Source organism: Theropithecus gelada, chromosome X, assembly GCF_003255815.1.
Source record: "Theropithecus gelada isolate Dixy chromosome X, Tgel_1.0, whole genome shotgun sequence".
In the NCBI taxonomy this organism is placed as follows: Eukaryota; Metazoa; Chordata; class Mammalia; order Primates; family Cercopithecidae; genus Theropithecus; species Theropithecus gelada.
Genome location: NC_037689.1, coordinates 113,329,236 through 113,354,631, shown reverse-complemented (window position 1 = coordinate 113,354,631; position 25,396 = coordinate 113,329,236). Strand labels below are relative to the sequence as shown.

The 25,396-nt window shown below is 40.5% G+C and overlaps 1 protein-coding gene and 1 long non-coding RNA gene across 3 annotated transcripts in view; one reads left to right on the top strand and one right to left on the bottom strand.

Moving 5' to 3' along the window:
* Positions 1–13,712, bottom strand: part of PLS3 (plastin 3) — an 87,311-nt gene extending 73,599 nt beyond the window's left edge. The window contains exon 1 of one of the 2 annotated variants that reach the window (XM_025373241.1): positions 13,302–13,712. The gene's annotated coding sequence lies outside the window, so the exon portion shown is untranslated. The remainder of the gene's footprint in view (positions 1–13,301) is intronic. The other variant, XM_025373240.1, reaches the window with a different exon arrangement.
* LOC112616246 overlaps positions 11,836–25,396 on the top strand; it is a 37,632-nt gene continuing 24,071 nt past the window's right edge. The window contains exons 1-3 of the long non-coding RNA XR_003117600.1: positions 11,836–11,939; positions 12,035–12,161; positions 16,915–16,931. This is a non-coding gene — a long non-coding RNA (uncharacterized LOC112616246). The remainder of the gene's footprint in view (positions 11,940–12,034; positions 12,162–16,914; positions 16,932–25,396) is intronic.

Sequence of the window (25,396 nt, the reverse complement as noted above, 5' to 3'; positions counted from 1 at the left end):
TGAAAATAGCTAAAACCTAAAGAAAAAAAAACCTAAGAAAGCCATTTGTTTAGTCTTCTTATAGGCTCACATCATTATGTATTTTATGCAATGTAATTCATAAATCACTGATTTCCTGATTAGGTTTTCCCAATTCAATCGTTATCAGCAAGGAGCATTAATGGCCATGCATGTTTCACTCTTTCAAATATAAATATCAAGACCCGTTGTGTGCCAGGTGAACTGTGAAAGGAACTAGGAGAATGGGTTTTTTTCTCAGAGCTTATTTCCTTTCTCCCTAAAAGTACAGCTCTTTCCCATGGTACATGGCAGAAATTTATTGCTGCTCTTGAAGAAAACCATATACAGCAGTCATAGCACATTGCTTTGATCCTCTTCCACCAAATGAAACAGCTCTCAGATTTGAAATCCTACGTATTCCTGCTCAATTTAAATTCTGTGACAATGGGCCAGGCAAGGTGGCTCATGCCTCTAATACCAACACTTTGTGAGGTCAAGGTGGGTGGATTGCTTGAGGCCAGGAGTTCGAGACCAACCTGGTCAACACGGCGAAAACCCACCTCTACTAAAAAATACAAAAATTAGCTAAGCATGGTGGTATGCACCTGTGATCCCAGCTACTTAAGAGGCTGAGGTGGGAGAATTGCTTGAACCTGGGACGCCGAGGTTGCAGTGAGCCGAAATCATGTCACTGCACTCCAGTTTGGGCAACAGAGCGAGACTCCATCTCAAAAAACAAAACAAAAAAAGTCTGTCGCCAGAAGTTCAAGGCACGAAATTAAGGTGTCGGCTATACCTGTAGTTGCTTGCTATTATCCACGAGTCAAATAAAACTTAACAGAATACTGTACTACAGAAAGTATAAGAGCTGCATGTGCAAGTAATGGTGAATAGATGTTTTTGGGGACTTCTGCATACATGAATATTTCCACAGCTGCAGAACCAACTACTGCAGAAGTACTTGCTGTGCGCAACATCTACAATTTAGTAAAGCTGGAAAGAATTTTATTTTTGTAAAAACTAAATGGGGTGTGGCTCATTTTCTTGCCAAAGGGCTATTTTATTCCAAGACACTGGTGTCTGCTGACCTTCATTTGTAGGCTGAGCAATGTTCTATTTAAGTAACATTAACTCATAGTGGACTCTTTTTTGGTATGCAATAATTATTGCAAAGAAATAACAATGTTTAAATGAGATTTGTTCTTAGTTTAGATTTGATTATATTGGGTTATAAGTGAATGTCTTTGTTCACACAAGGCTTATATTTAGAAATTATTTTATGCTGAGAAAAAAGGCTGTATTTAAATTCATTTTCTTTTTCTTTTTTTTTTTCTTTCTTTTTTTTTGAGACAGAGTCTCACTCTTGTCGCCCAGGCTGGAGTGCAATGGCGCAATCTCGGCTCACTGCAACCTCTGCCACCTGGGTTCAAGCAATTCTCTCAGCTCAGCCTCCCAAACAGCTGGGATTACTTGCGCTTGCCACTGCACTCACCTAATTTTTGTATTTTTAGTAGAGATGGGGTTTCATCATGTTGGCCAGGCTGGTCTCGAACTCCTGACCGCAGGTGATCCACCTGCCTCGCTCGGCCCCCCCAAAGTGCTGGGATTACTGGCATGAGCCACCGCGCACGGCCTAAATTTATTTTCTACATTTATGAATATTTTTAGGTTTCATGAGAACCAAGATTACTTTTGTGTCTTTCTGTTCTACTAGACTGTAGGAGTATCTTATCCATCTTTGTAGCCCTAGCACCTAACAGTCTGCATTAAACTTATGGTAGTTGAATGAATGATGAAACCATTCCACAAATAGACTAATTAAGCAATTGTGCATGTTAGTATTTTTGGTTAACTATTACTTCATCTGTAGTTTGTACCATCTTAATATATACTTAAGAACTTTGGGCACGTTTAAAAGTTTCCTTGAGTTTTACATCTATTTACCAATGGTCTATAAGCCTTCTTTTATACAACACTTACAGTTTCAAGATACTTATTAACCTTCCCTTCATCTTTACACAAATCTCTGGTTAGAGATTTTTTCCCCTTCTGCTAGCACCTACTAGATATATTCTAGTTTGCTTTTTAAAATTTATTTTCTATTTTTATTCTTTTTAAAATAGAGACAAGGTCTTAATATCTTACCCAGGTTGGTTCTGAACTCCTGGGCTCAAGCAATCCTCCTGCCTCAGCCTCCCAAAGTGCTGAAATTACAGGTGTGAGCCACCATGCCCAGTAGCTAGTTTGCTTTTTATCTGAGTGTCAACTAAAGCTGGAACACCTTGTTTGAGGATAAAATACTGAATGCATGGGTTGGCTTATATTTTTAAACATCTAAATCTATCAATATTACTTTTCTGTTAGTTACACTTAATGATAATTTGGCTCTATTTGCTTTTTAATTACCACAGGACAAAATATAAAATTGTAATTATTCATACCCACTTGTAAAAATGATTCAACTGTAGCTTTACAATGGAGACCCACAAACTGCTCAAAATATTTTCTCGATGTGTCAATAGCCTTCATCATTTCCTGGTTTTGCTTTTGAAAATTTCCGCTAGATAAAATAATGGGCATCATAAATATGTTTTAGATTCACCCATTTTTAAAGGCTATGTGTCATCATGAAAACATATTGGTTTACTTTATAACCCTCTGCCATCCTCAGCATTTTACGTTTTCAATAATATATTTTCTCTTTGCCCCTACTTTTTTCTTCCTCCTCTACAAGTCAGGTATCAACACTACCTATTACCTTTCATTCTGATTTAAGCTATATTCGTTAGTGGCCTTGAGTTTATAATGGTGTCTGTAATTTACTGAGCCATGTTTCCAATTTTCCTTTGAAGGTGAGTTCTTTTCCTCTATTCCTTCCTTCCTTCCTTCCTTCTTTCCTTCCTTCCTTCCTTCCTTCCTTCCTTTTCTTTTCTTTTTTCTTTTTCTTCTTCTTCTTTTTTTTTTTTTTTTCCCCAGAGTCTTGCTCTGTCACCAGGCTGCAGTGAAGTGGCACGATCTTGGCTCACTGCAGCTTCTACCTCCCAGGCTCGAGGGATTCTTGTGCCTCAGCCTCCCAAGTAGCTGGGAACATAGGCATGGGCCACCACACCTGGCTAATTTTTGTATATTTAGTAGAGACAGGGTTTTGCTATGTTGGCCAGGCTGGTTTCGAACTCCTGAGCTGACGTGATTTGCCCGTCTTGGCCTCCCAAAGTGTTGGGATTACAGGACTGAGCCACTGTGCCCGGCCTTGGCTAGTTCGCCACATATCCTCACAAAAGAATAAATTAAATGGCTGGGTGCGGTGGCTCACACCTGTAATCCCAACACTTTGGGAGACCAAGGTGGGTGATCACGAGGTCAGGAGATTGAGACAATCCTGGCTAACATGGTGAAACCCTGTCTCTACTAAAAATACAAAAAATTAGCAGGGCGTGGTGGTGGGCACCTGTAGTCCCAGCTACTCGGGAGGCTGAGGCAGGAGAATCGTGTGAACCTGGGAGTCGGAGGTTGCAATGAGCTGAGATCGCGCCACTGCACTCCAGACTGGACAACAGAGTGAGGCTCCCTTTCAAAAAAGAAAAAATAAATTAAACGATAAACAGGTTTCTGAGCTAAGTGAAGAAGCTTCTTCAACCTGAAACATGGTTAGAATCCTTCACATTCACAATGAAAAACAATAAAAAGGAGTGTTTTTCTTTTTTTTTGGCGGGGGGGGACGGAGTCTGGCTCTGTCGCCCCGGCTGGAGTGCAGTGGCCGGATCTCAGCTCACTGCAAGCTCCGCCTCCCGGGTTTACACCATTCTCCTGCCTCAGCCTCCCGAGTAGCTGGGACTACAGGCGCCCGCCACCTGGCCCGGCTAGTTTTTTGCATTTTTTAGTAGAGACGGGGTTTCACCGTGTTAGCCAGGATGGTCTCGATCTCCTGACCTCGTGATCCGCCCATCTCGGCCTCCCAAAGTGCTGGGATTACAGGCTTGAGCCACCGCGCCCGGCCAAAAGGAGTGTTTTTCTAACACCATTAAAGAAAACACAAAAACCCCCATTAATTTCTAAAATCTTGCCAGACTGGGCAACATGGGGAAATCCCATCTCTACTAAAAAACAAACTACAAAAATAGGTTAACCAGGCATGGTAGTACATGCCTGTAATTCCAGCTACTTGGAAGGCTGAGGCACAAGGATCGCTTGAACCTCGGTAAGTGAAGGTTGCAGTGAGCTGAGATCGCACAGTTGCACTCCAACCTGGGTGACAAAGCAAGACTCTGTCAAAAAAAAAAAAAAAAAAAAGGGGGAAGGTGCTCAAATTAGAGAAAAAGAGGTAGATATAGATACCTGACAAAAATCATCTAAGGCAACATTAATCAACCTGTAATTGAAAATACTTATTGAGCACCTAATATATGCTAGTTGCTTTATAAGTGTTCTCATATAATTATAAGAACAAAGTGAAAAGTGAGTGGATTATCTTCATTTTCTACATGGGGAAATTGAGGTTCATAAGAGTTAAGAAATCTCAATGCCACAGAGATATAAAATGGGAGAGCTGGCCCGGGTGTGGTGGCTCATGCCTATAATCTCAGCACTTTGGGAGGCCGAGGCAGGTGGATCACGAGGTCAGGAGTTCAAGACCAGCCTGGCCAAGATGGTGAAACCTCATCTCTACTAAAAATACAAAAATTAGCCGGGCGTGGTTGCAGGAGCCTGTAATCCCAGCTACTCATGAGGCTGAAGCAAAAGAATCGCTTGAACCTGGGGGATGGAGGTTGCAGTGAGCCGTGATTGTGCCACTGCACTCCACCCAGGGCGACAGAGTGAGGCTCTGTCTCAAAATAAATAAATAAATAAATAAATAAATAAATAATAAAATGTGAGAGCTATTGGAACCCATACTTTATGCTAAAATCCATTCTGACTATGCAACATAGCATGTACATGATCCCCCTGAAAAGAAAAGAAAGGTAGTGAGAAAGTGTTGTTAGGTCAGAGGAACATTCCAAGTCACTTCTGGGTCATAATGGAATTACCAGACCAACAAAGTCCTTGGTGAGTGAGGCTAGTGAACTGGAGGAAAGAGAAAAACACCAGGGAAGGGTCTGTGAAATGGCATGGGTTAAGTTTCAGGAGGGATAGGTAATGGACAATGAGCCATTTAAATACACAAAATATTTGTGAATTCAAGTGCTTGTAATGTAAGGAATCTCCATATACTGAAAACAGGCACAAATTAAGTGTCGACATCAGAATTTTTACTACTATTGGACCTATGTTTAGTTATATTATTTAAGCAACCTGAATGAAATGTAAAACTCTTAGTTTAACTGTAGTTTATTGAGTAATATCAAAGTACCTTAAGAAACTAATAGCCTGAGATAAAAGGGCATATCAGCAAATAGTCATTTAGCCAACAACAGGATTAAATGTTTCTTTAGGATACTGAATGCTCATGGGCACAAATAAGCTTTGTATACTTGAACTGAGTTTTATAATAATATGAAACATAAAGGCTTCTTAAAAACAAACGTGTCTCCCTTCCCTCATTAACAGTTCCGTTTCAAAAAACAGAACTTCCTATGATTGTACACGGCACAGGATTCTACCTCATCCTGCTTTGCACCTGCTAACTATATCAGAGAAAACAAAAATACTTCCAAGACATATACTTTACCTAAACAAGTTCCAGTTTAGAGTCACATATGATACAATACACTATATAAAGAATGGCCTTTTCTTTTCTTTCTTTTTTGAAACAGAGTCTTGCTCTGTTGTCCAGGCTGGAGTGCAGTAGTGCAATCTTGGCTCACTGCAACCTCCACCTCCTGGGTTCAAGTGATTCTCCTGCCTCAGCCTCCCGAGTAGCTGGGATTACAGGCATGCGCCACCATGCTCAGCTAATTCTTTTGTATTTTTAGTACAAACGGAGTTTTGCCATATTGGCCAGGCTGGTCTCGAACTCCTGACCTCAAGTGATCTGCCTGCCTTGGCCTCTCAAAGTGTTGGGATTACAGAACTGAGCCACCACACCCAGCCTTCTTTTTTTAAATGCCGCTGAAATCAAGGCTATCTTTTTGTTTAAGCCAATATTTAAATTTCAGAGACTATCAAAGGAATTCATCTTTAAAACAATCTTGGTGACTTCTCTTCTGAGAAATAATGACAGAGTGCAAAATCATGTTTGATCAAGAATGCTTACTGAAGCATTATCTGTAAGATATGAAAACAAATGTCCAACAACTTGGAATTAGTGAAATAAATTATGAAATAGTCATTATATAAAATATAGTGCAGTGATTTTAAACTTTTTTTTTATTTTAAACATTTTTTAAAATATTTGATCACTTGGAAACATGTTTATAATGTAATAAATGAAAAGAATGGGATAGTGTTATTCCAATTTTTAAAGATGTCTCTTTCTACACAAAAAATAAACATAAAAATATGAGCATTTTAAATTATACTTACCTTGAATTTTTCTAATCCAAAGCAAAGTAACTGAAAACATCTTTAAAGTACACACTACGTAAGACACTTTCCCAGTAGATTAATTCATACGTATTGAATATTATAGCAATAGGATGTGCCCTAGGGACAATTTCGTATCATTTTCACCTCTGAGCAAATTCTTTGCACCCTATAATGGTAATTCTCCCTGATGTGAAACACAAGCCCCAAAATGTTAAAATGAACAATAAGAAATGGCAAAAATGGGAACATTCAAGCAAGTTAAGAAATACAGGAAAAAGGCTTGAAAATTACATTCATCTATGAATGAAAGCATTATTTTCAGTGTCAACAGCAGAATATCAATCTGAGTGCAACACCATGTAATTAGGGCTTATAATGCGGAACACAATAATATGAATATTCAAAACTATTATATGACCCTAACAAATTTTATTTTACAGAAAGTAAAAACTTTATATTATATTTATATATCACATAAAACTTTATATAATATACATATGCACACATAAGTGTATATATACTCGTGTGTGTATGAATATCACAGCTTAAGGGAATCAGACTTGCATTTTCAATGAACTGGACAGAGTATGAATGGGCGACAGAGTGAAAATCTGACTCAAAAAACAAAAAAAAGAAGAAAAGAAAAGAAAATCCAAGTTAATAGCTTTGAGGGTGTTAATTTTTCAACTTAACTTCCCGCATTTTCTGGTTTCTTTTTTTTTTTTTTTCTTTTGAGACGGGGTCTCACTCGATCGCCCAGGCTGAGAGTGCAATGGCGCGATTTCGGCTCACTGCAACCTCTGCCTCCCAGGCTCAAGCAATCCTCCCACCTCAGCCTCTCGGGTAGCTGGGACTACAAGCCCATTCCACCGTGCTTGGCTAATTTTTTGTATTTTAGTAGACGGGGTTTCACCACTTTGGCTAGGCTGGTCTCCTGGCCTGAAGTGATCCACCCACCTCGGCCTCCCAAACTGTTTGGATGACAGCTGTGAGCCACCGTGCCAGGCCATTTTCTGTGTTATTCATGGCATGCTACTTAAATGTATAGATTCTCTCTTCCACTATGCAGTTTCCCATACCTGCATGTTGTCCTCCTTTTGACTGCAATTATGAGGAGGAAAAATTTGATTTTTTATGAGGTTTTTTACATGAAACCTCCCATTTTGGGCAATCACAAAACTAAAAATGAGGTATGGTAAGCCAATGGACTCTGTAACAATTACCATTGAAGACCAAAATTCTACTCAGTAGTTAGTTAAAAAGGGGAAAAACACCACCCAATTAATGGCTTTAACGGGCCATTTTGCACAATATTTGAGGTAAGAAATAGAAGAAAGTATCACATGGGCTGAGCGCGGTAGCTCATGCCTGTAATCCCAGCACTTTGGGAGGCCACGGCGGACAGATCACAAGGTCAGGATTTCTAGACCAGCCTGACCAACATGGTGAAAGCTTGTTTCTACTAAAAATACGAAAGTTAGCCGGGCGTGGTGGTACGCGCCTGTAATCCCAGGTACTCAGGAGACTGAGGCACGAGAATCACTTGAACCCAGGAGGCAGAGGCTGCAGTAAGCCGAGATCACGCCATTGCATTCCAGCCTGGGCGACAGAGCGAGACTCCATCTCAAAAAAAAAAAAAAAAAAAAAAAAAAAAAAAGAAGAAGAAGAATAAAGTATCACATGTACGTTTTTATTCTGTTGTTATCAACCTATTCTCTTATTTTTCATTATAATATGTCTGGCTTTATTTTTCCTTTGCTTGTAAAAATTGGATGGCTGGAGAACTTTTACAGACAAAGAAAAATGTGGCAAGACCTACGCGATGAGAACCCTGCCATTTCTATAAACTCTTGTTAAAGCTTTAGTGTTTCTATGATATACTGCTGCAGTACTTTGAATTTATATAGCACCTGTCTACTTAAAAGCCAAAGCTTCACGTTTCTCACTTATCCTTTCACCATGCCTGTGAAATACGTAGATTGAAATCACATGGCTTAAAAATAAAGTGAAACCCAGATATGACCACAGAAAATTTCAATGATTTACTTAAGATAATCTATCTGTCCAGACTGCAAAGGACTAAAAGACCCTAAATTCTATGCTCAATGCTTTTCCAATAAACAACACCACCACCCTTATTATCAAATACATTTCTAAACTTTTAAGAAAATGTAAGGTTTCTCATATTATAAAATCAGTAGGCTTAATGCACCAAAAATCGCTGTCAAGGAATTATATAAATGGCACCTCTTTATTTTAAAGAACTAACATTAGTCATGGAATAACCCACTGATGATCAGTTTCCTGAATAGTCATCAATTTGCCAACAAAGTATTTAGCTTGGATCAATGCAATTGCGTCAAAGTTTGAAAAGTCAACTGATAACTGAAATAAGCCAGATTATGAATATTTGAAAAAATAAAACCCAGCAAACCAAAAAGCTTGAGCAATCCTCTCTTTTTATAAACAAAAGCATGAATGGTGTCTGGCACATGTATGTACTCAATTAGTTATCAATATAATAATTCTAAATGACTTTCTGAAGGTCAAATTATGAGTCAATGGCAGAGCCCTATCTAGAATCTAGTTCCTCTGAGGGCAAGTTCAATGAAATTAGTATTTTCATTTTCATATACTAACAATGCTTCTTCATCCCTAAAACAGTTTATACTTACTAATATTTATCTTTCAAGTGTCAAGACTAAGGCAAAATTTGGTATTATTACATTTATCATGAATCTTTTGAAATTGTCTCACCTCCATAACTAAAATAAATTGGCCCAAGTATGATCAGATCTTCTCCTAAGACTGACATTTCACGATTAGACTGTTTCCATAACTTTAACCAAAGCACTCTCATAACTAAAATCAGCTAGTCATGACCACTGGTATATAAAAGAGCTTCCAACATTGTAATGTATCAAAAAAGCTTTGAAACCTCCAACACACTGAATATACATTGTGTGGTATATCACTGTCTAGAATAATACAGACTCAAAACATGACCCAGCTGACTTCTTCTAAATGAGTTGATTATTTTCACAGATCAAAAATTTTGCCTTCTGGATCACTCTTCACCAAAAGAAAAATTGTCATATGACCAAAGACAACATAATTCTAAAAACAGATACCCCATGTTGTCATGTATCGAGAGATATTCATTTTCAAATTTTATTTTATACCAGCTACTTTCGGAATCTGTACCAAACAGCAAAAAAGAAACAAACAGTTCGGCTTATACATTTCACATAGATTATGCTAGACCAAACACAATAGCAAAGTCATGAATTTATCATATGTGCTAAGAACACTGTCAGTACATTTCATGAAAATCCAAGTAGAAATAATGCCTAAAACATAATATGGGATAATGGCAAATGGACTTTCTTCTTGTACCCTCTCAGTGTCACCAAAAAGAACCACTTTGGTGCTCAAGCACCATGGCCAAGCTGCCCTTTTCTTTTCAGTAACAGGTTTCTGTTCGCCTGGGAGAAAAATCTCAGTGGGTTTCTGGTAGTGTCCTGGATACTGACATTCTGCCAGTATAAATAGTCACAGTCAAAGTCTAATGTGCGTGTAATCACTTGTAGAAGAGGCTTAATTTCACCCAAATTATTACTCACTAGTTACAATTAATCCTTCTACCCAAAATGCCATAAGCCTAGTCATTTTTATCAATTGAATCTAAATGGTTACATCAGACTAGAGACTTTGGACTTCAATGTTGATCGTCTGTATTAAGTCAAAGCAAAGCGTCATTTACTTATTAATAGCTCCCCACCTCAGGTAAAGTAAGGGGTTGCTATCTGCTGGATCTAACAGTAAAAATTAAGAATTTTACTCCAAGCCCCCTAATTTTAATAAAAATTTGGGCTCATTAGATCATAGCACCAAAAAAGGAAGTCAGCAATATTGGGGGGTGGTGTTCAATGAGTAGGCATCCCAAGACAATGAAAAGCTGTGGAATACAGCCTAGCAATGATTCTGTTTGGACATGATTTCACAATACTTAAAAAAGAACTTATCCCCCTACCACTTTAACCTAGTTGAGTGGTAATAACAAGCTTTTTTTGAGGTTAAACATTTATTATTTCAATCTAAAATTATATTATCACCTCACTTCCACTAGAGGGGTCTATCTACCAGTGTAGTTAACTCTAGTAACTCAGGTGCACCTTAAATCCATTTCCAGCTAATCTGTGCCACAAAGCTAGCCTTGGGATCAGAACTATGTGCTTTAAGGTTGTTCTAGTTTTCGGGCTCAGAAACGGATGAACAGCAAGAAAATGGAGTGCTGCAGTCATTCAGAGGCTGCTGCAGGAGACAAAGGGTTTTTGGCAAAAGAATACAAAGTCAGAATCTCTTAAATATCTTCTGCCCTGGTTGTTTCCAAGGCTGAATACGCATCAACCAGGTCCGTCCTTCCTTCCTTCCTTCCTTCCTTCCTTCCTTCCTTCCTTCCTTCCTTCCTTCCTTCCTTCCTTCCTTCCTTCCTTCCTTCCTTCCTCCCTCCCTCCCTTCCTCTCTCTCTTTCTTTCTTTCTTTCTTTTCTTTCCAGATAAGCAAAGCTTTTAAACTCCTGACCTCAGAGGCTCCTCTTCTATACTCTGTAATATATAATCTGAATAGCCAAATTGCCACGTTTTCCCAGCAGCAACCTTAACTTGGGTCACTTGGGCGGGTGTAGGTCAATATGGGAAAGTCGTTTCAGTGTCCTCTCATTATTCTACCAAACCACTGACAGGCAAAAACCCAACCAACTCGATGTATCAAATTTACTGTCCACTGTTTTTGTGCATGATTTCTAATCTAATTAATTCAAAACCACAAATAACTGGTTAATTTTAGTCAAGAGGTTATCTACCACCTTTAAGTAGATGTCTAAAATAGGGAACAGTCTAATTAAAATATAGGCCAGACCAAGGAAGATGAACAGAGCCTTACTTTTTAACACCATCTTGTGGGATATAGCTTCAAATCTAGCATTCAGGGACAAAATGGGGCATGAGTAAAAGGATGACTTCCCTAGAAAATAATTAGTAAGATGTTTTTTAAATTTAGAAAAACCATGAGATTGAAGAACGGAGGAGATATATGTCCCAACTCACATATATTTCAATCCCTTATTTTAAAAACAGCTCCTGTTTTTGTTTTGGATAAAAGCTGAGCACCAAATTCCCTTTCTGGTCCCCTCATCCAAAATCCTAGTAGAATTCCTTGATTAGAAGCTAGTTCACACTTCTCCCCACCTTTTTTTTCAAACGCAGAGGTGGTTTTTGGAATATGGGCCTCAACCATCACATTCCAGCTTTAAAGTAAAAAGACGTCATGTGACCATCACATCAGAGACTTGGGGCACGTGATTCCAATTGGTATGTGTGGGGCTCCAGCCGCTTAGCTGGAATTCACCATAAACTGCATCTCGAGGATCAAGTTTAGGCTCCCCAGTCCATTGTGACATCCAGCAAAGTGGAGTAAGTGCTTGCTCTTCAACAGTTTTTACTTTTCCCTACATTTTCTACCTACTGTTAGCCAGGCTCCCTTCCCTCCTCCCCATCCCTCTTAACAGGCCGGGCGCCCCCAGCATCCCGTCTGTCTGATGCTAAATGGTGAGGCTCTCCAACCCACTTAGTTCCAAGCTCAACCTTTTGCAAAAGCTCAACCTTCTGCACCAATGGGGATATCGTGCTGCTCAGGTGAAAGGCAAGGAGCATCGCATAAGGCTAGAGTCAGATGCCATTAACCCCCACTCCACCTCCCGGGCTGGGATCATCTTACGTCCCGGAGCCCGGCGGTCGGAACCGCCAGCACACTGGAGTAGCGACGGCGGCAGCAACTTTGGGACTGGCGAGAAGCCAGGGCGGGGGTGGTCGGCGTCCCCGGGCTTCTCATTAGAGCGCTTAAGTACTGCGGGTGGAGAAAAGTAAACACAGGCAAGTGCAGCTGTGCGGGGAAAGGCGGGGGAGGGGGCATATTACCTCCCTCCCGTCGCCCCTTCGGCTCTCCCTCTCCAAGAGTCGGAGAGGTCCGGGACTGCCGCCGCCCCGACCGCGCGCCTGGGGTCGCAGAGCCAAAGGAGCTGAAAAAAGGACAGGGGATGTGGGGACAGGGGAGAGCGGAAAGGTACTGTCCTACTGGCCCAGAGATGTTCTCCTACTGAAAGGAAAAAAAAGTGCTTACTCATAGGGAGAGGAGGTGCGATCGCGACGCCCTCACTAAGGACGAGGGAAGCAAGCAGAAGGCAGGCAACCCAAACCTCGTTCCTTCCTTCAGCCACGGCCCCCCCTCTCCAGAGCCCCAGGGTCAGCTTAAGCCAGCCAGGTCACCCGAGGCTGGCCTGTGGGGGCTGGAGGAGTAGCAGGCTGCTGGCTCCGGGATTTCCTGAGTCCGGGCGGGAGGGGAGGGGGGATGGCAGTAGCTGGAGAAGGACGAGAGAGGGAAGTTGTGCGCTGCTTTTCCACTTCGGGGCCGCAGCCGCGGAGGGGAATCAGGGCAAGGGTTGGCGTCTAGCACTTCAGCCCAAGACTGGCAACAAGTTAAGAGTAACTAGTAAGAAAGCACCACTTAATACAGTGAAGAGCAGAAAACGTGTTTGCGGCGAGTGCTGGTAGGGAAACTCCCCGTCACTCCCACACCCATTTTGGTTGCGACCGATCGCCCGGGCACCCGAGGGCTCCGGCTGAAATTTCTCCGACCTCCCTCTCCCCCAACCCCCGCCCCGCGGTGCGAGGCACGTTCCTGCTGAGCTTAATCGAGATGCTCTCCCCAGGACCACTCCTGCCCACGCCCAGGAAACCCGCTCCCCTAGTGCCCGCCGGCGCCTACAAAGCACTTACGTAAAGTCGCAGAGTCCTGGGTCTGGCCGGACTGCCTCCGACCAACGCACTCAGACAACTTCTGCACCTCGGAATCTTTGCGGCTCTGGTTCTAAAGCCAGCGCTCCCTCCCCTCCTGCCAGCCCCCTCCGCCCCTCGGCCGCCGCCATTGGCTCGGGTGGTGCTAGCAGTCGGCCTGGGAACCAGGAAGGGGATTGGGCCACGAGCCTGTCACATCAACTGGGTCGGGATCCAGGAAAATAGGCACGGGGATGGGCACCCAGGAGGGATAGGGACTGCAACTCTGCAGCAGGGAGAGGAGAATGGTCCCCAGCGCCTGAGTCTCCCCTTCCTACTTGGGCTAAGAAGAAGTTAGAAGTCCAACGTGCCTGGCTCGGAGTACGTATTCACAAAATCTTATGGGATTAATAAAAATATGAAAAAGTTGGGAACCAGAATTTGAATGCCACCTATATAAGTCTATGGGGGAGGGGTACAGTTTCTCCCAGAATCGTGAGAAGAATAACGGCATGTTGAGGAACATTCCTAATTACATCTACAACAATCAGTCCAGGTGTCAAAGGGCACAGAGGGAAACATCAGCAATCATTCCTTTCCTTAAGAAGTCAAAGGAGAAGAATATGGGCAGGGCAGGGCTCAAGCCTTTGGCCTCATGCCAAGTAAATTGTTAGCCCACATCACCTGTCTGGTATGTTTGTCCATGTGGAGAGGGGTGAGAGGAGGTGGTTGGAAGTACCTTGGTTCCACTCTTTTGACCAGAAATGGATATCAATTCTCATCAGTCTCCTTTCACCAGAGAAAACCTGGAGACATGTTACTGCTCCCCAGACTGCCATTTCTTCTCCTTCTCTGCCCAGGAGATGGCTTCTACGTCATAGCTGACCTCTTTCATTAATACACGTGGAGGTTATCTGCATTCCAAACCTATGGCTCATCGTAGATCCAAAATCAACTCAGAGAGCCAGAGTTTGAGGGATTCTGCAGGGGCAGGTCAAGAGACTGACTTGTGGGATAGCTGTAGAAGGAAAAAGTGTAAGCCCTTTCCTGTTTCAGTTGTAACCATTTTGTTCAGAAAATGTGTGCTTGGAAAGTTCTGTCAACATTTAAAATTAGTTCAATTAAGTCACATTTTACATATACCAGGAAAAAATGCTGAAACGCTTTAAAATTGAATGTTCTTGAAAAGGAACCCCTATTTCGTCTGCCATTATGAATTTCCTTAGAGAAATTAATCTGTAGTGAGTGCCAAGGCTTCTTAAAAGGGAAGAACTTGGGGAGTTTGTATATTGCCTAAAGGCTAGACTAGCAGAGGACTTGGCACTAGGAAAAAGCCTTGTTAAATATTAATTAATGATTAACGAACTGGAAGAACTTATGAAAGGCACAGGAAGGTGAAAAAGAAATGAGAGGGCAATCATGCTTTCACAAACATTGAATTTCTGTTATGGGAGATTTTCTACTGGTTCAGGTTTGGGTCAGGACAAAAATACTGATTTCAACATGTTGGCGTCGGATTGAACATGGAGTCAGTGTGTTGCCACACACATTTACAGTAAGCTCCCAAATGAGATTTCTAGCATTCAGTAATTGGCCCAAGGTTTGGTGTGACTTCTGGAATTCTTCACAAAAAATTTTTAGATACAGGAAATAGGCTCCTTCAGTTTTCTACCTTTTATGGTGTCTGTCAGTCACCGCTGAAGAGCTTCCACCTGCTCTTAAACTTAAAATTACAGACTGAGCAATAGCATGAAGGGACTCTGTAAGCTAAATTTTCCAGTGCAGATATATTTGTCTCAATTACGTTGTATTCAATTTTAGTTTATTTTTCAAATTCTAGAATTTAAAGTAAAAATATTAAGAATCCTATGTATATGCTATTTACGGTTCCTGTTTTTTATTCAAAAAAGCTTACATAGGGCCGAGTGGGGTAGCTCACGCCTGTAATCCAGCACTTTGGGAGGCTGTGCGGTGGAAGGATTGCATGAGATCAGGAGTTCAAGACCAGCCTGGACAACAGAGCAAGACCTCATCTCTACAAAAAAAATTAATAAATTTTTTAAAAAGCTTAATAGAATCTATACTTTGATAAAAGTGTTCATTCACCACTACCACTGAGGATGTCGGAATTCAGTCAAGAAATGTCATTTTAATCGAAATGCAATAGTCCATAGTTTCAAAGCTGCAGAGTACCTAGCTGATGGCATTAGTTCTCATTGTGTCAGTAACTTTCCAACAGATAAAACACTCCCTAAACACAGAAGCACCTATTTGGATGCTAGTTGAGATTCCTGTTTAACAAGCTCTACTGTATAATCCAGGTAGAACTCCATCTTAATGAGTACTATTAAGATAGCCAGCCAGTTTGATGTAACTAAGCTACCTTTGTGTAGCCCAGAATCTAAAGGACCTTTTCAAAGTTTAGCATTTTGCTGGAAGAAAGGAGCCCAGGCTCAAAGCTCTTAAACAGCATTTCTTTATAATCTTTCACACAATCAATTTACCTCACAGAGGATCATTCACAAGTAACCCAAAGTTGATCGTTTTCTTTTTTTTTTTTTTTTTGAGACGGAGTCTCGCTCTGTCACCCGGGCTGGAGTGCAGTGGCCGGATCTCAGCTCACTGCAAGCTCCGCCTCCCGGGTTTACTACAGGCGCCCGCCACCTCGCCCGGCTAGTTTTTTTTTTTTTGTATTTTTTAGTAGAGACGGGGTTTCACCGTGTTCGCCAGGATGGTCTCGATCTTCTGACCTCGTGATCCACCCGTCTCGGCCTCCCAAAGTGCTGGGATTACAGGCTTGAGCCACCGCGCCCGGCCCGATCGTTTTCTTATCTATATCAAAAAACCTGCACAGATGTTTGTCGGGTTCCCTCCACCTGCTTATAGGCTTTAATTCATTTTGACAGTGACTTGCATAGTTCTTGACACATAGGAGTTCAGTAAATGTTTGTTGAACTAATGGTTATTTTATGAGTCTATTCTTGTTAAACAACAGCAACAAAAAGCTATTAATATATATAGGACTCTCACAGACCTTGTGAATCAATAACCTAAGAGTTTTTACCTTTTCTTCTATTTCCAATTTTCAGTCCTAATGCCTTTGTAATAAATCACTTAAAGTCAATATCGCAAAATTTTGAAAACCATTTATTCTTCCTGTCCTCCGTTGATATCATAGAAAGGCTCCAATATCCCTCTTAGGTTTTTTGTCTATCCAAACTACCTTTCTTTCCTCCTTTGATATGCACATCCCCCTTTTTCTTGCTGTTTTTCCTATTGTTCTGCCCAACACCAATACTCTCCCCAGTCTAGTTCACAAAGTATTATGTGTACATAGTCTAAATTTTTCCCTGAAATTTTCCTAAAGTTGTCAGTTTCCTCTTTTATCCATTTTTAATTTTTTATTCTTAACATGTCATTGCTGGCTTGAACTTATTTTTTTTCTCTTGAGACAGAGTTTCACTCTTGTCACCCAGGCTGGAGTACAATGGCGCAGTCTCAGCTCATTGCAACCTCTGCCTCCCGGGTTCAAGCGATTCTCCTGCCTCAGCCTCCCAGGTAGCTGGTACTATAGGCACCTGCCACCACACCTGGCTAATTTTTGTTTTGTCAATAGAGATGGGGTTTCACCATGTTGGCCAGGCTCCTCTCAAACTCCTGACCTCAGGTGCTCCACCTACCTCGGCCTCCCAAAGTGCTGGGATTATAGACGTGAGCCACCGTGCCCGACCACTGGCTTGAACTTTTTATCCATTTTTTATTTTATTTTACTTTATTTTTTCCTTCTTTTTCCTCGTCCTGCCCAGGATAATTTTTATCAATTTTTTTAAAACCTCCTTTCTGTAGTCTATTAAAATATGATTTTGCTGCACAAACTTTATATGTCAGGAATAACTTAAAGAATCTTGATCAATTCAATACTAAATCATTTTTCTAACACACCTAATTGTTTTCTCAGTCTCTAAATGTACAATTGTGTACTAATTTGTTTTAATTAATTGTATTTTATTTTATCAGATTATTTTCAAGGAATTATCCTTTTTTAAAATCATCTTTTTAATTCATGGATAATTCTATTCCATGTTGTGATATTTTAGGTTCTTGGATTGATCCTAATCCCTCTTTTTATTCAGTATGCTGTGAGATGACATTTTTATTAAAATTAAGTATGATTTTAAAGGTTTCTCTTATATTTAAAATATTTGGCATAGAGGAAATCTTGAAAGACCTGGACAATTCTTAATTTTTTTTGACCCATAGGATACAGATTTGAACAGTTATTACCACTGTTTATTAGTGAATTGTTTTTATGTTTCCAGCTCAAAATGTACACATATATAGCACATGAATATTAATAGTGAATAGGCAATTGTCAAATATTTTTCAAACCTAAAGGTTATTATGAATCTGAATGTTTGCTAATGCAGGCCAACTATCTTACACGCACATTCACATAAAGAAATTACTCTGACATGTCCAAGGTTATTTCAGATATTCACTTGTAAAAAAAGAATAATTATCAGTATCTGAGAATAAGAAAAAACAAAAAAAAGACAAAAAATCAATTGAAGTATCTTTAATAAGATTAGGACATATTTAATCAGTATGGACTTTATAATATATAGATTTAATAAAGGTCATTATCATCACTGGAAATGCTCAAAATTAAAGTGTCCCCCCCCCCCCGATTTTCTGGCTGTTAAATATCTAATTAATCAATCAGATAACTATTATAAGCAACATAGAAAAAGTATGGTCTCAAACCACAATGAATTAATAGTCTAATATTCAAATTCAAGATCAATATTCAATTCAAGATCAAAGTACACATAACTGAAAGAGAAAACAATTCAAGATAGAATATATAAGAAGTACCATATGTAGGCTGAAAAGAATGAGAGTAATAGGGCTAAAGCCGTTATAGAAGGCATCCTTTGTGCAATGGAACTTGAGCTAGGCTTGAAAAAGATGGGTAAGACTTGATATAGGTAAGTAGAAATGAAAACCATTTTTATTCCTAGGAAGTGGTAAAAGAAGAACTTCACACAAATTAAATTTAACATAGTTTAATTGAGCAATGAATAATGGGGCAGCCACCCCAAACCAGACTAGGTGCAGAGACACTCTGGTGCTGCCACATGTTCAGAGAGAATTTATGGACAGAAAAAAGTGACATACAGAAAATGGAAGTGGGGTACAGCAACAGCTGGATTGGTTATAGCTTGGCATTTGCTTTATTTGAACTCAGTTTGAACAGTTGGCTGCCTTTGATTGGCCAAAACTCAGTAATTTTTACAAGTAAGGGTTACAGTGTGTTTACACATCTATTTAGGTTACAGTTCACTATGTATGGCAATGCTTTTTTTTTTTTTTTTTTTTTGGCAGGGTCTCGCTCTGTCACCCAGGTTGGAGTGCAGTGGCACGATCATGGCTCGCTGAAGCCTCAATTTCCCAGGCTCAGGTTATTCTCCCACCTCAGTCTCCCAAGCAGCTGAAACTACAGGCTTGTGCCACCACACCTGACCAATTTTTTTTTTTTTTTTTGTAGAGATGGAGTTTTGCCATGCCGTCCAGGCTGGACTTGAATGCCTGGGCTCAAGTGATCCACATGCCTGGGCCTCCCAAACTACTGGGATTACCGGCCTGAGCCACCGCACCCAACCAAGCTAAACCTTATTTAAATAGGACAGCTTTAGGTGAGTTTCTGAGTTTGGGCTTTCTTTCCAGGCTTCTACTTCCTTATCTGGAAAAGAAAAACTGAGGATTTGCCTGCCACAAAGGTGCAGTGATAACATCAATGGGAAGGAAGATTGCTTGGGATCTCATTAATGTAATCTTTTTAAAAGATAAAATATATTTGTTATACTTACTTTAGTGATTAAAAAGACTTGTGGGCGGGGCTCATGCCTGTAATCCCAGCACTTTCAGAAGCTGAGGTGGGTAGATCTCTTGAGCCCAGGAATTTGAGACCAGCCTGGGCAACATCACAAAACCCAGTCTCTACAAAAAAATACAAAAATTCACCGTACATGGTGGTGGTACATGCTTGTAGTTCCAGCTACTTGGGAGGCTGAAGTTGGAGGATCACTTGAGGCTGGGAGGTTGAGGCTGCAGTGAGCTATGATATCACCACTGAACTCCAGCCCGGACAACAGAGTAAGACCCTGTTGAAAGAAGGAAAGAAAAGAAGGAAGGAAGGCAGGGAGGAAGGAAGGGAGGGAGGGAGGGAGGGAGGGAGGAAGGAAAGAAGGAAATAAGGGAGGGAGGGAGGGAAGGAGGGAAGCAGAAGGAAGAAAGGAAAGAAAGAAAAGAAAAGAAAAGAGAGAGGGGAACATCACACACCAGGGCCTGTCGTGGGGTCGAGGGAGAGGGGAGGGATAGCATTAGGAGATATACCTAATGTAAATGTAGAGTTAACAGGTGCAGCACACCAACATGGCACATGTATACATATGTAACAAACCTGCACGTTGTGCACATGTACCCTAGAACTTAAAGTATAATAAATAAAGAAAGGAAAAGAAAGAAAAGAGAGAAAGAGAGAGAGAGAAAAAGAAGGAGAGAGGGAGGGAGAGAGGGAAGGAGGGAAAGAAAATAAAAGATTTGTGAATCTTTCTTGTCTTACATTAATTAAACTGCAAGTTACAGAAAGTCTTGCTTTTAGTTATAGTAATTTTTTTTTTTTTTTTTTTATGAGATGGAGTCTTGCTCTGTCACCCAGACTGGAGTGCAATGATGCAATCTCGGCTCACTGCAACCTTCCAACTCCTGGGTACAATCCATTCTTGGGCCTCCTGAGTAGATGGGATTACAGGTGCGCCACCACGCCGGGTTAACTTTTTGTATTTTAGTAGAGACTGGGTTTCATCATGTTGGCCAGTCTGGTCTCAAACTCCTGATATCAGGTGATCCACCCATCTCCCAAAGTGCTGGCATTACAGGCATGAGTCACCTTGCCTGGCCAGGTTACAGTAATTTTGACAGTTACTTTAGTTAGAGCCATAATAATCCCTCCCTCAATGAGATTTACAAAATTAATTGGCACATATCACATTTTGCTTTTAAGGAAGTATTATTAATAACATGCCTGTAACTTACAGAGAATATAAGGTAGGTGAGTGCACTAGCTCAGATATACAACTTGATGTTATCATTTTGTGTGTCTGGGCTATAAAGCATTCTTTTCAGTGAAATGTTCAACCTCAACCTTTATTAGAATGTAATTTGAAATATTGGAGGCTTCCTATTAAAAAAGTCTTTTAAACATATACAAACAACCCTTCAGAATAAATTGTAGCACACATTTCAAAATTTATAAGGATTATCCATAATCTTCCACAGTAGTAGCCAGACTTCTAAAGAAACAGTCATGTCCAATCTATTGCGTTTAATTGATTTCTGAATATGTAAGGCCAAATTTTGGTGAATTTACGAGTGTGTGCCTGCATTATGTGTGTGTGTGTGAGAGAGAGAGAAAGAGAGAGAATATAATCAGAATTTTAAATACTATAACTGTTTATTCTACCAAGAATGCTTATAGTTAAATATTTGGGTCTGTGTCTACTAAGTATGCAAAATAATGACTTTAAAAAGAGATTGACACTGTGACACCATGGTTGAACCTTGAAAACATTATGCTAAGTGAAAGAGGCCAATAACAAAAGACCACATATTGTATGGTTCCATTTATATAAAATGTACAAAAAGGGAAAATCCATAGAGACAGAAAGTAGATTAGTGGTTGCCTAGGACTGGGGGTATGGGCAATTGGAGGGAAATGAGGAGTGACTGCTAGTGAGGTTCCTTTTTAGGGTAATGAAAATATTCGAAAATAGACTGTAGTGGTGGTTGCGTAACTATTATGAATAAATTTAAAACTATTGAATTGTACATTTTAATTGGTGAACTATATGATATGCAAGTTAGATGTTACTTTAGGCAAGTTAAAATTAACAGAATTTAACTGAGCAAGAAAAACAAAAACGATTAGAGAATTAGCTAGCCCCCAGAATCAGAACAGATTCAGAGATTCTGGGGCTCCCCCATGGTCAGAGAAGATTTATGGACAGAAACAGGAAAATAACATACAGAATACAGAAGCGCGTACAGAAACAGCTGGGCCTTTGCCTTATTTGAGAAGGGTTTGAACAGCTGGCTGCCTGCGAGTGGTTGTTGAAGTATGGCGGCTGTGATTGGCTGAGACTCAGCTATTGTTATAGAAGCCTACTCCTAAATTAGGTTTTCAGTTTGCTTACCTACCAAGTTAGGTTGCAGTTTATACTTAAGAATTCGAGTATACAAGTACAAAGACTTTCTCAGGCAAAATTTTAGTTTGATTTAACGTATCTCTATATAGCTGCTATTCAAAAAGAGAAGATTGACAGAATTAGGCTGAGAACCATACTAATGAGGATATGATATGAAAGGATCTGTAATTGCAGAGAAGAAACTAAACTCATGCAATCAAAAGGGCCTTGGGAGATAAATTAATCCACTTCTTGGTTAGCATGATCCCATTTTTGTCACTGTCACTGAAAGAAGAACGTAGTGCTTTAACTTATTACAAAGGAGATGTAAATTAAACATTACACAAAAACATTTAAACAAATCAAATAAGCCAGAAACAGAACCTAGGCAGTAAAAGGTGCTTTTTTTGATACTTTTAAAAAGGTTTGAATTACCATATGACTAAATTGGTCGAGGTATTTAAATCATGCCACGGTTTTCATAAATACTTGCAGTTATAAAGATAATTGCACATTTGGTTTAAGTAACCAAGAAGTTCTTTAGGAAGTGCCACAGAAGGTTTGAAGATAAGAAGTTTCATTCTGAATCAACACACATCTCTTCGGTAATTCAGAACCAATAATGTTTTCACTGGTTTGTTTCTTTATCAATACCATGGATTCACCTGAACAAGGGTGAAAATAGAATGTAAAGTTTTTCATTCAGGGAGGCATTTCCTTTCATAAACTGAGCAACATTATCATAGCTTAAATCCCATTTGGTGGTTGGAATAGAGTAGGCCTAAAACTGCTTAATTAAGGCTTTATAAAAAGCTTTAAATATTTGGGAGTCCTTTGGAAAGGATGCCACTTGAAATGAGATCATATGCCTAAGATTATGCTAAGTCAGAAGTTAGCAAACTTTGCCTATAAAGGGCCAGAGTGTAAATATTTTTGCATACGAGCCATACAGTGTCTGTTGCAACTACTCAACTCTGCTGTTGTATTGTGGAAGCAACCATAAAAAATAAATAAACAAGCTGGGCAGGTGGCTTATGCCTGTAATCCCAGCACTGTGGGAGGTCGAGGTGGATGGATCACCTGAGGTCAGGATTTCAAGATCAGCCTGGCCAACATGGCGATATCCCTCCTCTACTAAAAATACAAAAATTAGCAGGGCATGGTGGTGCATGCCTGTAATCCCAGCTACTCAGGAGGCTGAGACAGGAGAATCGCTTGAACCCGGTAGGCAGAGGTTGCAGTGAGCCGAAATCATGCCATTGCACTCCACCCTGGGCAACAGAGCAAGACTCCATCTCAAAAATAAATAAACAAACAAACAAACAACCGAGTGTGGTGGTTCATGCCTGTATTCCCAGCACTTTGGGAGGCTGAGGGAGGCAGATCACTTGAGGCCAGGAGTTCGAGGCCAGCCTGGCTAACATGGGGAAACCCCGTCTCTACTACACATACAAAAAATTAGCCGGACCTGGTGTCTTGCACCTGTAGTCCCAGCTATTCTGGAGGCTATGACACAAGAATCATTTAAACCCAGGAGGTGGAGGTTGCAGTGAGCCTACATTGCAGCACTGAACTCAAGCCTGGGCGACAGAGCAAGGCTCTGTCTCAAAAACAAATAAATATAAAATTAAAATTAAAATTAAAAAAATTAGCCAGGCATGGTGGCACGTTCCTGTAGTCCCAGCTACTTGGAAGGCTGAGGCACGAGAATCACTTGAACCCGGGAGGTGGAGGTTGCAGTGAGCTGAGACTGCGCCACTGCACACCAGCCTGGGCAACAGAGCCAGACTCCCTCTCAAAATAAATAAATTAAAAAATAAATAAGGCCCGGCGCAGTGGCTCATGCCTGTAATCCCAGCACTTTGGGAGGCCGAGGTGGGCAGATCACGAGGTCAGGAGATGGAGATCATCCTGGCCAACATGGTGAAACCCGTCTCTACTAAAAATCCAAAAAAATTAGCTGGGCGTGGTGGCACATGCCTGTAATCCCAACTACTCAGGAGGCTGAGGCAGGAGAATCACTTGAACTCTGGAGGTGGAGGTTGCAGTGAGGTGAGCTGAGATCACACCACTGCACTCCAGCCTGGCGACAGAGCAAGACTCTGTCTCAGAAACAAACAAACGAACGAACAAACAGGCATGGTGGTGTGCCACTAAAACTTACAAGAACAGACAACAACAGTTTGGGTCGTCAGGCTGTAGTCTGTGGACCCCTGTCTGGATTACTATGCTTGCTCCAATATTATCTTGGCATCTGGATGGAGCCATGTTCTCAAAGAGGTATTTAGGAGTTGGTTTATAACTGATGATACGAAACAGATTGAAATTAGCACTCTTTCATTATTACAATCTTAGGTCTTCACAATGTTTCATACCAAGCAACTGATGGGATGGCTGTCTACTCTCTCTTCTTTTTCGCCTTTCAAATTTGAAATCACAATGGCCAAATTTGCGGGTGGGAGGGAGTGAGGAGGAATAAAATGGCAACTACTATAGCTACTACTTACTGAGCTTCTTCTAGGCCTTGTACTAGAAACTTTATATACATGATCTCTTTAATGCTAATAACTAACTCATTAACGAACGCATTATTTTTCCCACTTTCATATGAGAAAACTAAGATTTAAGGAATAAGTAACTTTTGCCCAAGATCATTTTGCTAGTAATGCAGGAGCTGAGATGTGTGAGTGTGTGGGATGATTCCATCTCTTGTCTGACGCTACAGTTTGTGATTAGAACCAAAGGATTTTACAGGAAGCATTCACTGTACTTTTATCTAAATAAAATAAGGCAAAGGAACACTATTAATGATTGCACCTTTCTTCTCACTTCCTTGAAAAAATGGTTAGCTCGCTGGTGATAAATCTCTGAGATAAGCACGTATGTTTTATTACATGCTATGGTCTGAATGTTTATGTCCCCCCAAAATTCATATGCTGAAACCTAATTACCTAGAGGATAGTATTAGAAGATATTGTATTAGAGTATATGGTATGAGAAAATAGTAGAAGATGGTATTAAAAGGCAGGCTTAATATATCCAAATTTCGCTTTTTTTTTTTTTTTTTTTTTTTTTTTTTTTGAGATGGAGCTTTGCTCTGTTGTCCACGCTGGGGTTGAGGGGCACGATCTCAGCTCACTGCAACCTCCACCTCCCAGGTTCAAGCGATTCTCCTGCTTCAGCCTCCAGAGTAGCTGGGATTATAGGCACGCACCACCACGTCTGGCTAATTTTTGTATTTTTGGTAGAGATAGAGTTTCACCATGTTGTCCAGGCTGGTCTCGAAATCCTGACCTCAGGTGATCCACCCACCTCGGCCTCTCAGTGTTGGAATTACAGGCATGAGCCACCGTGCCTGGACTAATGATTTTTGTATTTTTAGCAGAGACAGGGTTTCACCATGTCTCCCAGGCTGGTCTCGAACTCCTGGCCTCAAGTGATCTGCCTGCCTCAGCCTCCCAAAGTGCTGGGATTACAGATGTGAGCCACTGTAACTGGCCAATTTATCCAATTTTTTAAAGAAAACACATGATTATAGCCCAACTTATTCTACCTGATAAACTCTGAATTATGGGTCACATAAACCATTTCAGAGGGGGTAATTTTAAACCAATTAAATGTATTCTAAATTTAATGTGCTATAAAAAGAAAAACACCCAAAGCATATGGCTGACAGTTCATTCAATTTTACTTAATTTAGGCTCTTTTGAAGCATCAAATTTTAAAAGTAAAATAATTTGATAATTAAAACCATGGGATATTTGTATTAGAGGGAATATTATAGACCACTCCCCTCACAGTAGAGATGAGTAAAACTGAGCCCTGCAACAGCAAATTGACTTGCCCTAATCT